Source organism: Rhinopithecus roxellana, chromosome 18 (assembly GCF_007565055.1).
Source record: "Rhinopithecus roxellana isolate Shanxi Qingling chromosome 18, ASM756505v1, whole genome shotgun sequence".
Lineage (NCBI taxonomy): Eukaryota > Metazoa > Chordata > Mammalia > Primates > Cercopithecidae > Rhinopithecus > Rhinopithecus roxellana.
This window is the reverse complement of record NC_044566.1, coordinates 81,491,727-81,509,531: the sequence shown is the minus strand read 5'-3', so window position 1 is coordinate 81,509,531 and position 17,805 is coordinate 81,491,727.

The window sequence follows — 17,805 nt, the reverse complement described above, 5'->3', positions numbered from 1 at the left end:
CTTAATTGATATTATGAAATTATAGATGTACCAAACTTTTATAACTTTAACTTTAAATTACTAAGTTCAAGTCTACAAGATTTTGGATGTTGTTCAGATTTTGTAGGGTCAGTACTGTACAGTGTTCATTCAGTACTGTTCTGTGCAATGGTCTTATCACTGATTAAGTTGACCTGTAGAATAGAATTAAATCATTAAAATTTTGCAAATCATTTTTTCATCTTTAAGAAAAGATTGATTTGTAGCAGTTAATATTTAAAATAAAGCATGTTAATATTACTAGTTATTAAGGTAAGAACAATAAAGTGTTATATGGTAATAAAATATTTTATGTGAAAAGAGATGCTTGAAATGTATTGAATTTAGTATGCTTTTTAATATTATAAGTTATATATCAACATATGTCATAATATTTTCTTTGCTAGAAACTAGAACAATTCAGCTTATGTAAAATTTTTAATAAGCCATATCTACATGTTTAAGTCGTCTTAAGGAAACTAAATACAAATATTTTAAAATAAAAACATTAACTAAATAAATTAAAAATTGCATTTAATTTGGAGCTCCTTTAAAAGTACAACTATATTGAGTATATATATTGTGAAACAATATTTTATTTTAACTCTGATTACAAAATAGCAGTAACTATACATGAAATGATATTGAGTTATCATTTAATATCAACAAATTCTGTGATATATAATTTAAAAAACATTTGTTTTCTCACATTACCCAGTATTTTTAAAATATATGTTAATTATACTGCTATGCTAAGATGCTCAACATGGCTTTGGGGAAAAAAACATCCAATAAACTCACTTCAGTCTAAATCACCATCAAGGGAACTGAAGCAAGTGTGTCTCAGTATGTTCAGTATTATAGCCCAGGGGGACATAACACTTGCTATGTTTGGGGGAAAACAGCAGGACTTTTCAGTAAAAAGGAGACAGAAGGAAAACTCATGATCACAAAACAGAAAAGCATATTGCTGATAAGACATAAGTGTTAGAGGTTTTCTACAACCTCAAGCTGTGCTTCTCCCAACAAAAATCTCATACTAATTTACACAAGGCAATTTTAGTTGCACAGCTAGAAAGAACTGTGAAAAATGAAATTAGTTGTTCTTTTACTAGAGATGATTCATTGCAAACTTCTTAAATGCTTTTCTTTTTTGAACTCTATTGAAATAGCAGACTTTGGAATTAAAGAAAACAGGGGAATAGTGATTTTAATACATTTGGACATAGTCTTACTCCTTTCCATAATAAATGATCTTCGTAAAACTTATATGCCTGGACAAAAGGAAGATTTAACCAGACTTCTGACTGTTGCCTAGAGCCTATGCCCTAAGTAAAAATGCACCACCAACCATAGATAAACAATTCTCCATTGTTTATTCTGTAAATGGAGTGAAAATAAGAGTAAATATTTCCCTTCAAAATTATCTTATATCTTGACTTCTTGTATTTGTGTTGTTTCGTGGCCCCAAATATATAGGTTTGTTGCATTGACATCTAAACAGAAGGGTGTAGCTCTCCTTATCAAAGTGTGTGATGATTATAATATCACAAATTTAAATTACAAGGAAAAGTAAATCAATCCAATTGAGGTAACTGTAAAATGTAAAAAATCTATATATGTACTATTTTCTAAAAGTGATTTAAGTGATTTGTGTTTGACTAGTGGATGCCTGACATGGGGTTCCTTGTGAGTCATGAATAATTCCAGTTGGGCTCACACTTTCCCAGGGCCAGAGAAACTTAACAGAACCCCAGTTTCAGGTGGAAATGAAAAAAATAAGTTTCCCAGGAATGAATTCACAAAAGAAATTGAAGAGATTCTGACTTTCACTTACTTATTAATTTTACTCAGGTTAGGTTATAGTTGTTATATTTCTATAATTAAAGAGATATAATGACACAGGATTTTAGAAGTAAAGTTCTTGCTTTTGAAACTAGTATATCCTTTATTTCTGTTAACCAACAATCATTACCCATGTTGGGAATACTATGAATGTCTGATATTGTTTGCCTCTGTGTCTATACCCAAATCTCAAATTGTACTCCCATAATTCCTATGTGTTGTGAGGAGGGGGGGGGACACGGTGGGAGATAATTGCATCATGGGGGGCAGTTTCCCCCATACTATTCTTGTGTTAGTGAATACGTCTCATGAGATCTGATGTTTTCTTCAGGGGTTTCCACTTTTGTATCTTCCTCATTGTCTCTTAGCCTGCAGCCCTCCATGTAAGATGTGATTTGTTCTTCCTTGGCTTCCACCATGATTGCGAAGCTTCTGTAAGTCAAATTAAACCTCTTTCTTTTGTAAATTTCCCAGTCTCAGGTGTGTATTTAAGCAGCATGAAATTAGACTAATACAGAAAAGTGGTACTAGTAGAGTGGGGTGCTGCTGAAAAGATACCTGAAAATGTGGAAGTGACTATGGAACTGGGTAACAGGCAGAGGTTGAAACAGTTTGGAGGGTTCAGAAGAAGACAAGAAAATGTGGGAAAGTTTGGGACTTCCTAGAGACTTGTTGAATCTCTTTGCCCAAAATGCTGATAGCAATATGGACAATAAGGTCCAGGCTGAGGTGATCTCAGATGGAGATGAGGAACTTGTTGGAAACTGGAGCAAAAGTGACTCTTGTTATGTTTTAGCAAAGAGATTGGCAGCATTTTTGTAGAACTTTGAACTTGAGAGAGATGATTTAGGGAATCTGGTGGAAGAAATTTCTAAGCAGCAAAGCATTCAAGAGGTGACTTGAGTGCCGTGGCAAGCATTCAGTTTTAAAAGGGAAACAATAAAAGTTTGAAACATTTGCAGTTTTACAACGCGATGGAAAAAAAAAATCCCATTTTCTGAGGAGAAATTCAAGCTGGGTGAAAAAAAATTGCATAAGTAACAAGGAGCCAAATGTTAATGCCCAAGACAATGGGGAAAATGTCTCCAGGGTATGTCAGAAGTCTTAATTGCAGCCCCTCCCATCAGAGGCCTGGAAGCCTAAGAGGAAAAAGTGGTTTTGTGGACCCGGCCCAGGGTCCCCTAGCTGTGTGCAGCCTAGGGAATTGGTGCCCTGTGTCCCAGCCTTTCTGGCCATGGCTGAAAGGGGCCAACGTAGAGCTCTGGCTGTGACTTCAGATGGTGCAAGCCCCAAGCTTTGGCAGTTTCCATGTGGTGTTGAGCCTGTGGGTGCACAGAAATCAAGAATTGAGGTTTGGAAACCCCTACTTAAATTTCAGAAGTTTGCTGCATTGGCGGTGCTCTCATGGAGAACCTCTGCTAGGGCAGTGCAGAAGGGAAATGTGGGGCTGGAGATGCCACAGAGAGTCCCTACTGGGGCGCCGCCTAGTGGAGTGGTGAGAAAAGGGCCACAGTCCTCCAGACCTGGGAATGACAGATCAACCAACAGCTTGCAGCATGCACCTAGAAAAGCCACAGATACCCAACACCAGCCCATGAAAGCAGCCAGGAGGGAGGCTGTAGTCTGCAAAGCCATAGGGGCAGAGCTGCTCAAGACCATGGGAACCCACCTTTTGTATCAGCACAACCTGGGTATGAGACATGGAGCCAAAGGAGATCATTTTGTAACTTTAAGATTTAACTGCCTCACTGGATTTCAGACTTGCATGGGCCCCATAACCCCTGTGTTTTTAGGCCAATTTATCTCATTTGGAACAATTGTATTTACCCAATGTCTGTAGCCCTATTGTATCTAGGAAATAAATAGCTTCCTTTTGATTTTCCAGGCTTATAGGCCAAAGGGGCTCGCCTTGTCTCAGATGAGACTTTGGACTGTGGACTACTGAGTTAATGCTGAAATGACTTAAGACTTTGGTGGTCTGTTGGGAAGGCATGATTCATTTTGAAATGTGAGAACAAGAGATTTGGCAGGGGCCAGAGGTGGAATGATGTGATTTGGTTCTTTTTTTCCCCACCCAAATCTTATCTTGAATGGTACTCCCATAATTCTCATGTGTTGTCCTGGGGGAACTGGTGGGAGACAATAGAATCATGGGGGCGGTTTCCCCCATACTGTTCTTGTGGTAGTGAGTAAGGCTCACGAGATCTGATGTTTTTATCAGGTGTTTTCACTTTTGCGTCTTCCTCATTCTGTCTTTGCTTGCTGCCATCCATGTAAGACATGACTTGTTCTTCCTTGGTTTCTGCCATGATTGTAAGGCTTCCCCAGCCATGTGGAACTGTAAGTCCAATTAAATCTCTTTCTTTTGCAAATTTCCCAGTCTCGGGTATGTCTTTATCAGCAGTGTGAAAATGGACTAATACAAGGTCCCTTCAACTAATAATAGTAATATCTAACTTTCATTGTATATTATATGCCAGGCATTTAGTTCTGCCTCTGTACATTTTATCATATTCTATTTAATCATTTAAAACTTCTATGCCTTAGCTTCAGTTGTGGCCCATTTACAGATGAAGTCTTTGAGGCTAGGCATGGTACCAACTGTTTGAATATCTCAGAGAGAGCAGTTATTCCAGAACTCAAATCCTATTTTTATTTTATTTTATTTTATTTTTTTCTGAGACGGAGTCTCACTCTGTCACCCAGGCTGGAGTGCAGTGGTGCGATCTCGGCTCACTGCAAGCTCCTCCTCCCGGGTTCATGCCATTCTCCTTCCTTAGCCTCCTGAGTAGCTGGGACTACAGGTGCCGGCCACCACGCCCGGCTAATTTTTTTCTGTTTTTATAGAGACAGGGTTACACCATGTTAGCCAGGATGGTTTTGATCTCCTGACCTCGTGATCCGCCCGCCTCGCCTCCCAAAGTGCTGGGATTACAGGCGTGAGCCACCAGGCCCGGCCTTCAAATCCTATTCTTACTGAACTTTAAAATCATTTCTTAAAACTGAATTTGTGCACATACAGTCTTAAAATCTCTCATCCCCATAGCTGCTAGCTGATTTTGCTCCCATTTATGTATTTATTTCTATTCCAATTATTACTATATATTTTTATTAACTGCTGGTCAACAGGCTAAGTGCACTGTTCACAAATGTAGCCATCAACTAAATATTCAATGCTCAAATTTGCGGACATTTTAAATCCTCGCCTTATTTTTCTTTTGGAGACACTATAAAGCGATTCTAGTGAACCTAGCTCTCAGGAACTGCATGAAACTTATGGTCATTTAAACAATATGCAAATGGAGTAGTAAAAATGTTTCATTATTTCTTTGAGCATGTACTAGTAATACAACAATAATTTGGATATATTTATTCAAGTCTATGATCTTTCCTTGCTGCCAGAAGTGTTTTCATTGATGACAATATATTTGAAAGGATGAAGGAAAGATGAAAAGTAGGAAAGTAGCAAAGAAAGAAGAAGCATTTGTAAAGATTAAAAAATTATTTGAACATTATTAGATGAGAACCAATACTTTATATTGCTCAGTAAACAATGTAATAATGTTATTATGTATAGTACATACTCATAAATGTATAGTTTAGTTTCTTAGGGAACAAAATATTTATATTGTTAAATCCATAAAGCCTATTATTTTTAAATATTTTCTATGCTGCTTGCTCAATACCTCTAAAATTTCCTTGTTAACTCTACTACCTCTGCTAGTTTTTTTATTGTTCTTGTTATCTCTGTATCGTAATTTGGCAGGATCTCTTTGTTACCATTGGTCATTTTGATATCTTAGCTCTCGATCTGACAGGGTGACATATCTATGTATAGGTCTGAGAGGCACCTACTAGTCAATAGTCCAACTGGAGAACAGATTTTCTCTCCCTCCCTCCCTCCCTCCCTCCCTCCCTCCCTTCCTTCCTTCCTTCCTTCCTTCCTTCCTTCCTTCCTTCCTTCCTTCCTTCCTTCCTTCCTTCCTTCCTTCCTTCTTTCCTCCTTGCCTTGTCTTTCTATTTCTTTTCCTTCCTTCCTTCCTTCCCTCCTTCCTTCCTTCCTTCCTTCCCTCCCTCCCTCCCTCCCTCCCTCCCTCCCTCCCTCCTTCCTTCCTTCCTTCCTTCCTTCCTTCCTTCCTTCCTTCCTTCCTTCCTTCCTTCCTTCCTCTCTCTCTCTCTTTCTTTCTGTCTGTCTTTCTTTTCTTTCTTCATTTTTTATTTATGAAGCTCTTGTCACCCTTATTTTAGTTGAAGTGGTCTACTAGGATTTGTTCATTCTAAGCAGATTGTTTTAGGCTGAAGAAGTCCATAAGTAAAAAAGCTACTTGTGGCGGGCGCGGTGCCTCACGCCTATAATCCCAGCACTTTGGGAGGCCGAGGCGGGCGGATCACGAGGTCAGGAGATCGAAACCATCCTGGCTAACACAGTGAAACCCCGTCTCTACTAAAAATACAAAAATTAGCTGGGCGTGGTGGCGGGCGCCTGTGTCCCAGCTACTCAGGAGGCTGAGGCAGGAGAATGGTGCGAACCCGAGGGGCGGAGCTTGCAGTGAGCTGAGATCGCGCCACTGTACTCCAGCCTGGGCGACAGAGCGAGACTCCATCTCAAAAAAAAAGCTACTTGTACAACATTGTGCATATGTGCCTGTAGTTAACTGTACTGTATTGCACATGTAAAAATGTGTTAAGGGAGTGGATTTCAATTTGTGTTCTTATCACAATGAGAGAGAGAGAGAGAGCTCGAGAAGTTAGCCACTTGCCTGTTGGTGGTAACAGGCAAGGTGAGGTGGGAAAGCTGCAGTACACATCCAGATCAGTTCTAAGCTTACGGTTTAAACTGGGAGGAAGGTGATTAATCATGGAGGGGGTCTCACCTATGCTGTTCTCATGATAGTGAATTAATTATCATGAGATATGATAGTTTTATAAGTGTTTGGAAGTTATTGCTTTGTTTTTCTCTCTCCTGCCACCTTCTGAAGAAGGTGCCTGCTTCCCCTTCCACCATGATTGTAAGTTTCCTGATACCTTCAAGCCAGGTGGAACTATGAGTCAATTAAACCTCTTTTCTTTATAAATTACCCAGTCTCATACAGTTGTTTATAGCATTGTGAAAATAGACTAATACCAACTCCTAACACAGTGTCTTGCACATAGCAGGCACTCAATAAATTTCTGCCAAATAAAAATATAGAATATAAGTTGTAAAGGTTTCCATTAAAATGTCTGTACTCAATCCTTGCAAGGTTAAATGCAAAATTCTAGGCCCACAGCAACAATAAGTGCCAATTTTGAAAAGCAAGGCTAAAGGTTGTAACTTCCTATTCTGCTTTAACATTTAAGTTGATTTGCTTTGCAGCCCTCTTTATGAATGTCTAATGCTGTTTCATATCTATGAGTTAATTGAATTGTGATCTCCAGTAGTAACTAAATGATTAGGTATGCCTTTATTAAAATGGCCTTATACTATAGTACTTGACCAGTAAAATTGAGTTTAATTTATATCCGTCCCTAAAAAAGAAAGATACTCTTTTTAATTCCATAAATGTTTTTTAACAAAACACTTTAGTTAAATTTCAAATGTCAGCAAGTGTAGCAAAGGCTCATAGCCACATATTTTACAAAATAAGGCACTGCCATTGTCTGTAGTTTTGTATATTTTACTGAAGAGCATTAGTACTTTCTTTGATTCTGCCTCAATCGTCAAGTAGTATAATGCTCAAGAACTGCTAGAAAATAACAGGGTTTTGGTTATTAGATACAGAAGGTGAGTCTGCATAGAACAAAGACCTAATACGGACTGTGTTTGTGTTGTACTTGTGCATATACAGACATTTTTCAACTCATGTGCCAAAAGTGCATGTTATATTTAACTTTCAACCATATAAACACATACACACACACTCTCTTTCTCTCTCCTTTCCTCTGTGTTTAAAACAATACCTACCACATTTAAGTACCCCAGAATATTAACTGAATGTATAAATATTTGTTTACATATATAATGGTTTGTTTAGAAGTAACTTTATGAAAAATCTTTTCTCATACATTTTTAAGTGGGACAGAAATCTGTGTATTTTTAAGTTATGACACTAAAAAACTCCTGTATGGTACAGAAATCAAATTACTATTTACTTAAATATTTATTTTGATTTCTTTCAATAATCAAATTATTATGTCACCTTCTTCATAGAGTATAATTGTCTTTTTGCCAAACATTTACAAATTAAAAATAAAAGCAATGCATACATAACAATATAATATTAACTTTACTTACATCTAATAAATGATTCTGGTTGTTAGTCACAAAATAAACACATGTAGTTTGTTATTAACCTATTTTTTTTAACACTCAATTTTTAAAGTCTGCATTTATTGGTATTAATTTTACCAGGTTTATGACAAAGGTCATTATCTTTTTTCCATGCATTATCCTCTCTCTCTCTCTCCATATATATGTGTGTGTGTGTGTGTGTGTGTATGTCTCTCTCTATGTATATATATATAAATCTGTGCTAATTTTGTCTTTGCTAGCTAAGCAGTGTATGTGATATTTAAAAGAAGGACAGATAATTAAAGAAGCTCTCACTATTTAGTAATTTACATTTTAATTATCCTTTTAGAAATTAGATCTTGCTCTTTGTTTTGATTACAAATAGATTACCAGAGTGCCTACACTGTACTTTTTTAGTCACAATTCACCAAATAGAAACCCATTATCTCTGCCCATATGATGTTTATGAGGTTAGCAAAATAATACACGGTTTAACGATAGTTCATGATTCTCTTCAAAAATTGATCTAACATTAAATGGTGTCATCTTTAATAAGTATATCTACAAATTGTATATGATATAAACAAATTTCAAACATTAATTTTTGATATCACACTATGAACTTATTGTTATAGGTATGTTATATTAAAATAAACAAATATAAACAAACCTTTGATTATATTTACTTTGATTACAAATTTACAATAGATGATATAAATAATGGAAGTTAGAATTGTGGTGGATTTAAAAAGGTCACAAATTCTTTTTTGATTCTTCCATCATTTGGTAGATCTACTTCCCTTGAATCTGAACTGTCCCTGTGAATAACAGTAGTCAGTAAAACGAAGTGAAATAATGGTGAGTGATTTCTGAGTCTCAGTGTCAAAAGAAGGTTCCACTTTTAACTCTTGTTCTTTTGGCAATCTGAGACCATTATGCTATTATGAAGCACACAATGAAGAGCCACATGAAGAATAAGGCCCAGTCATTCCCCCCGACGAGATTCCAAACACACGAATAAAAGCATCGCAGGCATCAAGCTCCAGCCAACCAGCAAACTGGCCACAGCCATAGGAATGAGCACAGGCTAAATCACCAGAGCATCACGCAGCCAATTCACAAAATGATGGGGCATACTCAATCATTATCATTTAAGTCACTAAATTTTGAGACTGCTTGTAAGACAGCAGTAAGCACTATTTATATATATATACGCGCATGTATATAAACATATATGTATGATTTGTATGTATCATGTATAATTTTATATTATTTTGGAAGAAACAAAAATGAAAAAGTGATTGGTTTCATAATCATTATTTAACATACATTTATTTATTTGGAAAAAAAGTACTTTTTCCATAATATAGTAACTTGCCCTGTATCTGGCACATAAAGATATATTATCTATTTTATTAAGAAGTTGAAGTATCTTTAACCACTTTAACAGAGTACAGGATGCTGTTAAAATTTCATTGTATAATAAGAATATGAGTAACAGGTAAATTATATGATTATAAATTGAGATTATAAGGTAAGGAGAAAAATCTAAAAGGAAGTAATAAAGAGAAAAAACAACACTTGATAAACTGGACACGGAAAATGTTTCTATTATTACTCAGTTAATATATTTTAGTTAGAAAACTTAATCCTTAAATTTTTTTTAAGAATGTCAAATAGGCTGGATGTGGTGGCTCATGCCTGTAATCCCAGCGATTTGAGAGGCCAATAATGAAGGATTGCATAAAGTTAGGAGTTCCAAACCAGGCTGGGCAACATAGCAAGACCCTATCACTAGAAATTTTTTTTTTTGAATAGCTGGGCATGGTGGTGTGCACCCGTAGGCCTCACTACATGAGAGACTGCAGTGGGAGGATTCCTTGATCCCTGAGTAGAAGACTGCAGTGAGCTATGATCATGCCATTGCACTCCAGCCTGGGTGACAAAGCAAGACCCTGTCTCTTGAAAAAAAAGGAAGAATGTCAAATAATAATAAGGAAAAGATAATAATGGCACAGTTTCTTAATCTGAGTATAATCAGAGTACAAGAAGTTTAAAGAATTGAAGTGGAGGGTAAAAAGTCAGTAATGTGAATCAATTTATAACGAACTGTTTCATCTATTTAAAGCTTCTCTGTTTAACTATGTATTCTTTAAAAGTTCTTTTTGAAATGTTTCTTCTTCTCAATATATTTTGCTTAGTTAAGTTGTCACCTGTCAGGTTTTTTCACTTTATCACACCACTCTATGAACATAAAGATGTCTTTGATCTTAAGGAAAGCAATACTCATGTATTTATGTATTTTGAAACTGGCAGGTGACCCAGTAGTTTTTTAGATTTCTATGTATTTCTAGATGTTCAGTAATTATCTTGAAATTCCTTCTAATAAGATTAAGTATTCTCCTTATTGAGTTCTTATACAGAGCATAAAACTGAATCTCTTCATAAGTCTAACAAAGGGATAAACTTTTTGACAGACTATATTATTTCTGAAACACGCATTCAATTATATATGTTGGAAGATATCGGACACTCAAAAATTAAACTTTGAAACAAAAATATTTTTATTTGGCGAATGCAATAAATGTCTGCTATAATGTATTTAAATGTATTCACATACTATTTATATAGAACAATATACATTATACTAGTTACAATAACTTTAAATAATTTTTTGAAGATTTTCACATTTTTGGTCACAAGTAATAGCATCCAATAGAGTTTGATTAACTAACACAGGAGAGAAATAATGCTCTGATTATTTCGATATTTTTTTCCATAGAAGTCTTAAAGAAGTGTTCTAACAGAAAATGTCAAATTTGGGAGCCAAGTGTAGATCTTCAGGAATTCTCTATTTCATTTACTTTCAACAATAATATCAATAGAAATTATGACAACACTGTGGCAAATGGAAAAGATGGTGATTAGTCTATCTGAATTCTCTCTTTCCATATCCTTAGGAAATCATATAAATTATCTGTTACTCAAATTCTTATTGTACAATGAAATTTTATTTCATTTATTTAACCTGTACTCTGTTAAAATGGTTAAAGAGACTTTAACTTCTTATTCTTACAAAAAAATAGAAATATTATCTTTTCAAATCTAAAAAAAAAATAAGCAATTATAAAATATTATTTCTATGTAAATTATTAGTTGTAGTGAAAAGAATAAACAGGATTTTTGAGACAAGAAAATGGACAGAACAAGAAACAAACAAAAATCTGTTACAGGTCACATGATCTGACTTGTAACATGATCATAGTATTACCTGATTCAGACCCCAAGAGAGGGTATTGGATATCGCACAATAAATAATTCAGGGTGAATCCATAGAGTAAGTTGAAAGCACGTTTATTAAGAAAGCAAAGGAATAAAGAACAGCTACTCCATAGTCAGAGCAGCAGCATGGGCTGCTCCACTGATTATACTTATAGTTATTTCTTGATTATACGCTAAGAGGTGGATTATTCATGAGTTTCCCAGGAAAGCGGTGGGCAATTTCTGGAACTGAGAGTTCCTCCCCTTTCTTAGACATATAAAGTGACTTCCTGATATTGCCATGACATTTGTAATCAGTCATGGTGCTGGCGGGAGTGTCTTTTAGCATGCTATTGTGCATTATAGTTAGTGCGTAATGAGCAACGGGCAACTAGTAGTCACTTTCATCTCCTTCTTGGTTTTGGTGGGTTTTGACTGGCTTTTTTACTGCAAACTGTTTTATCAACAAGATCTTTGTGACCTGTATCTTGTGCTGACCTCCTGTCTCATCTTGTTACTAAGAATGCCTCACCTATTAGGAATGCAGCCCAGCAAGTCTCAGCCTTATTTTACCCAGTCCGTATTCAAGATGGAATTGCTCTGGTTCAAACACCTCTGACAATGATATTACATATAACATCAGGGTAAAATGAAAGACATTAAACAACTTCCAGGCATACAAATAAATGATTGAAATAAAGATCTTTTCTGACTTTTATAAGGTCAATATATTCTAGAAAACAATGCAACAGTACTACAAATTTCTAGGTGAGTTGGTTTTTCAACCAAGAATACTATACTTCTAAAAACCACAACAAAAAAACAAATGTAATAAAATTATTCCCATGTGTTAACTCGATATGTATTTAGGTAATTTTTAGAATATATAATTTAGTAAAACAAAAATATTAACCACAAACAAGAAGGGATTGGAAGTCATGGGATCTGGGAGTCAACAGGCCCAGTAAGAATTAAGGATGATAGCACAGAAAAGTATTTGAATGTCTTGTGTGCACTTATTTTTTAAAAAATCAGCTCAGATAGCAGCAGAAATAAGGATAGTGTGTTATTTAGATCTCCAGGGGTGAAGGGCAGAAACGTGAAACATTTCTGATCAATTTGAGCTTTGAGGAATACATTAGGAACAATGAACATGAAAAAATTCCCCTAGAGGGTTTTTTAAGAATGTAAAATGGAATGTAGGCCCCATTCCATTTCTGATTATCTTAATCAGCTCTGGCAGTTATAACAAAGTATCATAAATTAGGTGTCTTACACAAAATAGAAATGCATTCCTCACAGTTCTAGAGGCTAACAGTCTGAGATCACTGTTAGGTTCTGCCCTGTTGCAGGTTGCCTACTGTTGACAAGGGTCCCTTTTATAGAGGCACTGGTGCCATTTATGAGGCATTACCAAATTACCAAATTACCTCCTGTAGATACTACCTCCTAATATCATTACTTTTGGAGTTAATATTTCAACATTTAAATGTGGGGGTAAACAAAAATTCACCCCATATCAATGACCCAATAAATTTTAGTGAGGGCCAGATAATTTATACATTAAACAAATTCTAAGGCTATGCTGATGCTGCTTGTTGGTCTAGAGACCCAACGTTGAAACACCATATTAGATTTTTGGAATAGCTAGAAATAAAAGAACCATAACTTTAACACTTATGCAAATAAAAACTAAGCATTAACTATAAATGGTAAAATAATGTATGATAAAGTAATCCTAGTAATGAATAATACTTTTATAACCCATTTTGATCTTAACATTTTATTAATTTAATTAAAATTTAGTATTTGGAGTTAGGTGGTATAGAAAGTAAGGGGATTGCAATGTAACAGAACTAATTATTAGCAACTAAAAGAGAAACTAGCTATATAAACTACTTAGCAAATAAAAAACAAAAATTTGGCAAAATTTTTATCCTGATAATAGGATAATGTTTGGGATTGGGAAGGTGTGCAGTTCTATCTTTTGTCATAGAAAGGAAGTTAAACCTTAAATGTTTAGTTCTGTACATTTATTACTATGGTTAAGTTTTTTAAGATACATTCACCGAAATTTAAATAACATAATAATTTAAAGAAAAACTCTCTAAGTGAGTTAAGGAGTAGTATAGACACAACACAAAAGATATAAATTGGAAGGTATAACTGAAAATATACTAAAATGTATTATAAATCATAAATAGACCAACAGTATGAAATAAAAAATATGATGGAGGAAAAATAACAATGGCAGTTGATATTTAAGACATTTCAGATAGATAAAATTGACAAAATTTGAGAAAGGCAACATTGAAAGATTTCACCGGGAATCTTAAAACACAAGTTTCCTTTGAACCTTCCTCTGGCAGAAGTAGTCCCCATCTTAATTTTTTTTTTTTTTTTTTTTGGAGATGAAGTCTCACTCTGCCTCCAAGTCTGGAGCGCAGGAGCGTGATCTCAGCTCACTGCAACCTCTCCCTCCCGAGTTCAAGCGATTCTCCTGCCTCAGCCTCCCCAGTAACTGGGAATACAGGCATGCGCCATCACACCTAATTTTTTTGTGTGTATTTTTAGTAGAGACGGAGTTTTCCCGTTGTTGGCAAGGCTGGTCTTGAACGCCTAACCTCAGGTGATACTCCTGCCTCGGCCTCCCAAAGTGCTGGGATTACAGGCATGAACCACCACTCGCGGCCCCAATATTACTTTTAATGGCGAAAACCGCAATTACTTTTGCACCAACCTAACAGACGCGAGCAGGGTCCCCTGACTTGAGTTCCTGCGAGGTTCTTACCAGAGGTAGGTGTCTCTCAGAATTTTACTTGTCCTTTTAAAGATGATGCCCTGTCATGACTCAAGCTTATAAACACATTCAGGGCTGAGAAGAGACCAAGCAGGTATGAACAGTCTCTGCTCAAAGAAGAAAGTCCTAGATACTAACTGAATTGTAAATTGTGCATAACGCATACCAGTAGGAATATAGGAAGTACTTTTGAGAATGGACCTTATAATCTTAAGACTGTCTGATTAGACAGAAGAGTGCAGAATAGAAGGCTAGAGAAGGGAGAACTTCTTGACAGGGGAAAATGATCAATGAGTCAGCATTCAATATTCTGGCAAGAACAATCTGAGGCTGAAAGTTATTTATGCTGGAGTGGTTCTTTGATGTTTGGCCATGAGGACAACATTTAGTAAAAGGAGAAGATGCTAGAACTTTCTTGAAATAGTATTAAGGAAGGGATCAAAGGCTCAGGGAGGTACTAATGTTAGAAAGAATTTATTTTGTATTGAAAGTTACCACTTGGCTCTGTTATCCAATCCTCATTAAGATAATAGAGAAGCCGTACAGTGGCTGTTTTGTAGAAAATGCTAAAATGGAAATTGGCTTTGAAATATCAGTGAGGATAATGGTTTTCAGAATGGCAGACCGGGTGACAGCCCTTAACCATAAGAGGATAAATGGATGTAATTACTGAAATTGTCAAAAAATTGAAGTGGCCATCAGAGTGGCTTGACCCAAAAGAATGTGTAACGATGGCCAATACTTTACAGAATTCATCAGATAAAGATTCATAACTGACAGGATATTACTGACACAATTTTTGAGGCCGGCTATCCAAAGACTGATGTCTGCTCCCACAATGGAAAATCACTGCATCTCTTACGGCTGTCTAGCATTTATTAATTTACAGACACAGAATGCACACAGAGCATGAACTCTATCTCACCAAAGCTGGTCTAATTTTTGCCAATGTGGAATTTTCCAGCCTGCCTGCAGCAAATGCCATCAAAATGACTCAGTTCCCCAAGAAGACCTACTGGATGCCAGGTTGATTACATCAAACCTATCTCTTCCTTGAGGGGCAAAGATAAATTACTGTCAAATTTCTAATCTTTTGCTGCTCTTTTGTTATAAAGTATTAGTTTATTGGAATCTTAATTACTACTTTATAAATTACTACTAATAAGCATCTTCTGATGCAAATAATTGCCATTTATATTACTCTTTTCTGAGATTTCTGTTCATATTTTTTCACCATTTCTCTACTGTGTTTTTGTGACTATCTCATTTACTTGTATGCATTATTATATATTTTGATAAAATTGTCATTTTTCAGTTATATATTTTGCAAATATCTTTTTCGGTTGATAGTTTCTCTCCTTTTTTTTTTTTTTTATGTTGTCCTTTGATAAATAGCCATCTAATTTCAATGTAGACACATGTATCGCTTTTCTTTTGGAGAATAGTACACTCAGGTTTTAAAAAGTAAATCATTCTTGGCTGGGCACATTGGCTCACGCCTGTAATCCCATCACTTTGGGAGATGAGGCGGGTGGATTACCTGAGGTCAGGAGTTTGAGACCAGCCCAGACAACATGGTGAAGCCCCGTCTCTACTAAAAATACAAAAATTAGCCAGGCATGGTGGCAGGTGCCTGTAATCCCAGCTACTGGGGAAGTTGAGGCAGGAGAATCCCTTGAACCCGGGAAGCAGAGGTTGCAGTGAGCCAAGATCGGGCCATTGCACTCCAGCCTAGAGGACAAGAGCGAGACTTGATCTAAAAAAAAAAAAAAAAAAAAAAAAAAAAAAAAAAAATTCCATTCTTATCTTTTATTTTACTAATATTATCTCCAGTACTGTTTTATAACACTTGTCAAGCTTTGTTTTCTGTACTAAGTATGGACTTTCTTTTGAATGTAGTGCAGTAGAGATGTGGTTCATTTCACTCCAGTGAGCTTAACACTATTTGTTAAACAATGCACACTTCCCAATCTGATTTGCTCTTCTATGTTCAGTTATTGAATTGTTATATGTTCATGAGACCCTTACTGTCCTTTCTGAATGGTTTTATTAGTTAATATAATGAATTCTCTCTCAAATGAACTGTCTTAATTACAGTTTTTTTGCTATACCAATTGTACTAGCTTTATAACAGTTCTTGGTCTCAGGTAAAGCAGTTCATTCCAATATGAATATTTCTCTTCAGGAGAGACTTCAAAATCCTTGGACCTTTGTACTTCCACAAATATTTAGAATCATCTTGTCAATTTGTACAAAAAAAAATTGAAAAATGTGATTGGCATAGCAATAAAGCTATGGATAATTGGATGAATTAAAAAATTTAATTATTGATTCTCTAATTTGGCATATTCTTCTATTTAATTTCTTTTGAAATGTCATCAATAAGTTATTATATTTTTGATTCATCACAAGAACTGTACATTTTTATGAGATTTAATTATTCAATTTTAAAAACTATAATTTTACCTTTTAAATGTAATTTTTGCAAATTTATTTTTATTCACCTTTTATCCCATCACTCTTGATAAATTTTTTCTAAACTTTAATATTTTTTTCAATAGATTACTTTGGCTTTCACTATGTGGATAGTCACACCATCTTTAAGGAATGACAGATTTGCCCCTTCATTTCCAAAATCTCACATTTAAAATCTTGTTTTATTTTATTTTCTAGGGCTTTCCATGAAAACTGAGTAAATGCCTTGTCAGTAGGCATTCTAACACTGTCCATAAATGCAAACAGATTTTGTTTGTGACATATTATAAACGTTAAAATTTTAAAAAATATTTTTTATCAGGTTAAGGAATTTCTTTTATTTCTAGTTTCCTAAGGACCTTTAAAAAATTGAGTCAGTGGTTTTCTCCATGTGTAAAGATGATTTTATATATTATTCCTTTGAATAGTTAGTATGATAAATTATATTTCTATGTTTATTGAGGTTAAAGCTGGCACAATTAAAATAGCGCATGACCTGACAGTTATGCTTCTTGTTTTAATTTTTAACTGTTTTATTATTTTTATTTTTATTCTTGAAGTGTTCGCTCATTTTCTCAACAGAGAATCAATTATTTAAAAAGTATGTTTTTTTCCCTATGGTAATATATTCATAATTAGCAGAAAGTTTTTTAGGGTATTTTGTCAACCATACTGCCAAAATTAGAAGTGTATCTATACTAGAATTTGTTGAATTATCTTTGAAATTTCAACTTATTGCTATAAATCTATTCCCCAAACAATAAGTAGATTATATTTGAAAGACAATTAATGAAATCTGCTTATTAAAACATACTTGCCATGTTAAAGGAAAGAAATAAGTGAGAGCCTAGTTTTCATAAAAAGAAACCTAAAAGTGACTCTTCTAGAAAGTAAGAAATGCAATATCTAAAATTAAAAACCCACTAGACATATTTTGAAACTCAGAAGATAGAATTAGTTTACCAGAAGATAGATCAGAAATTATCCAGAATGAAACATATATAGATTAAGATAAAAGAAAATTTGAAAGAGAGTAATAACATAAAAAATATTGAAAGCATCTAAAACATAACTGGTCTCAGGAGAAAAACAGGAGTTAGCACAAATCCAGTCTACGAACATTGAAGACACATTT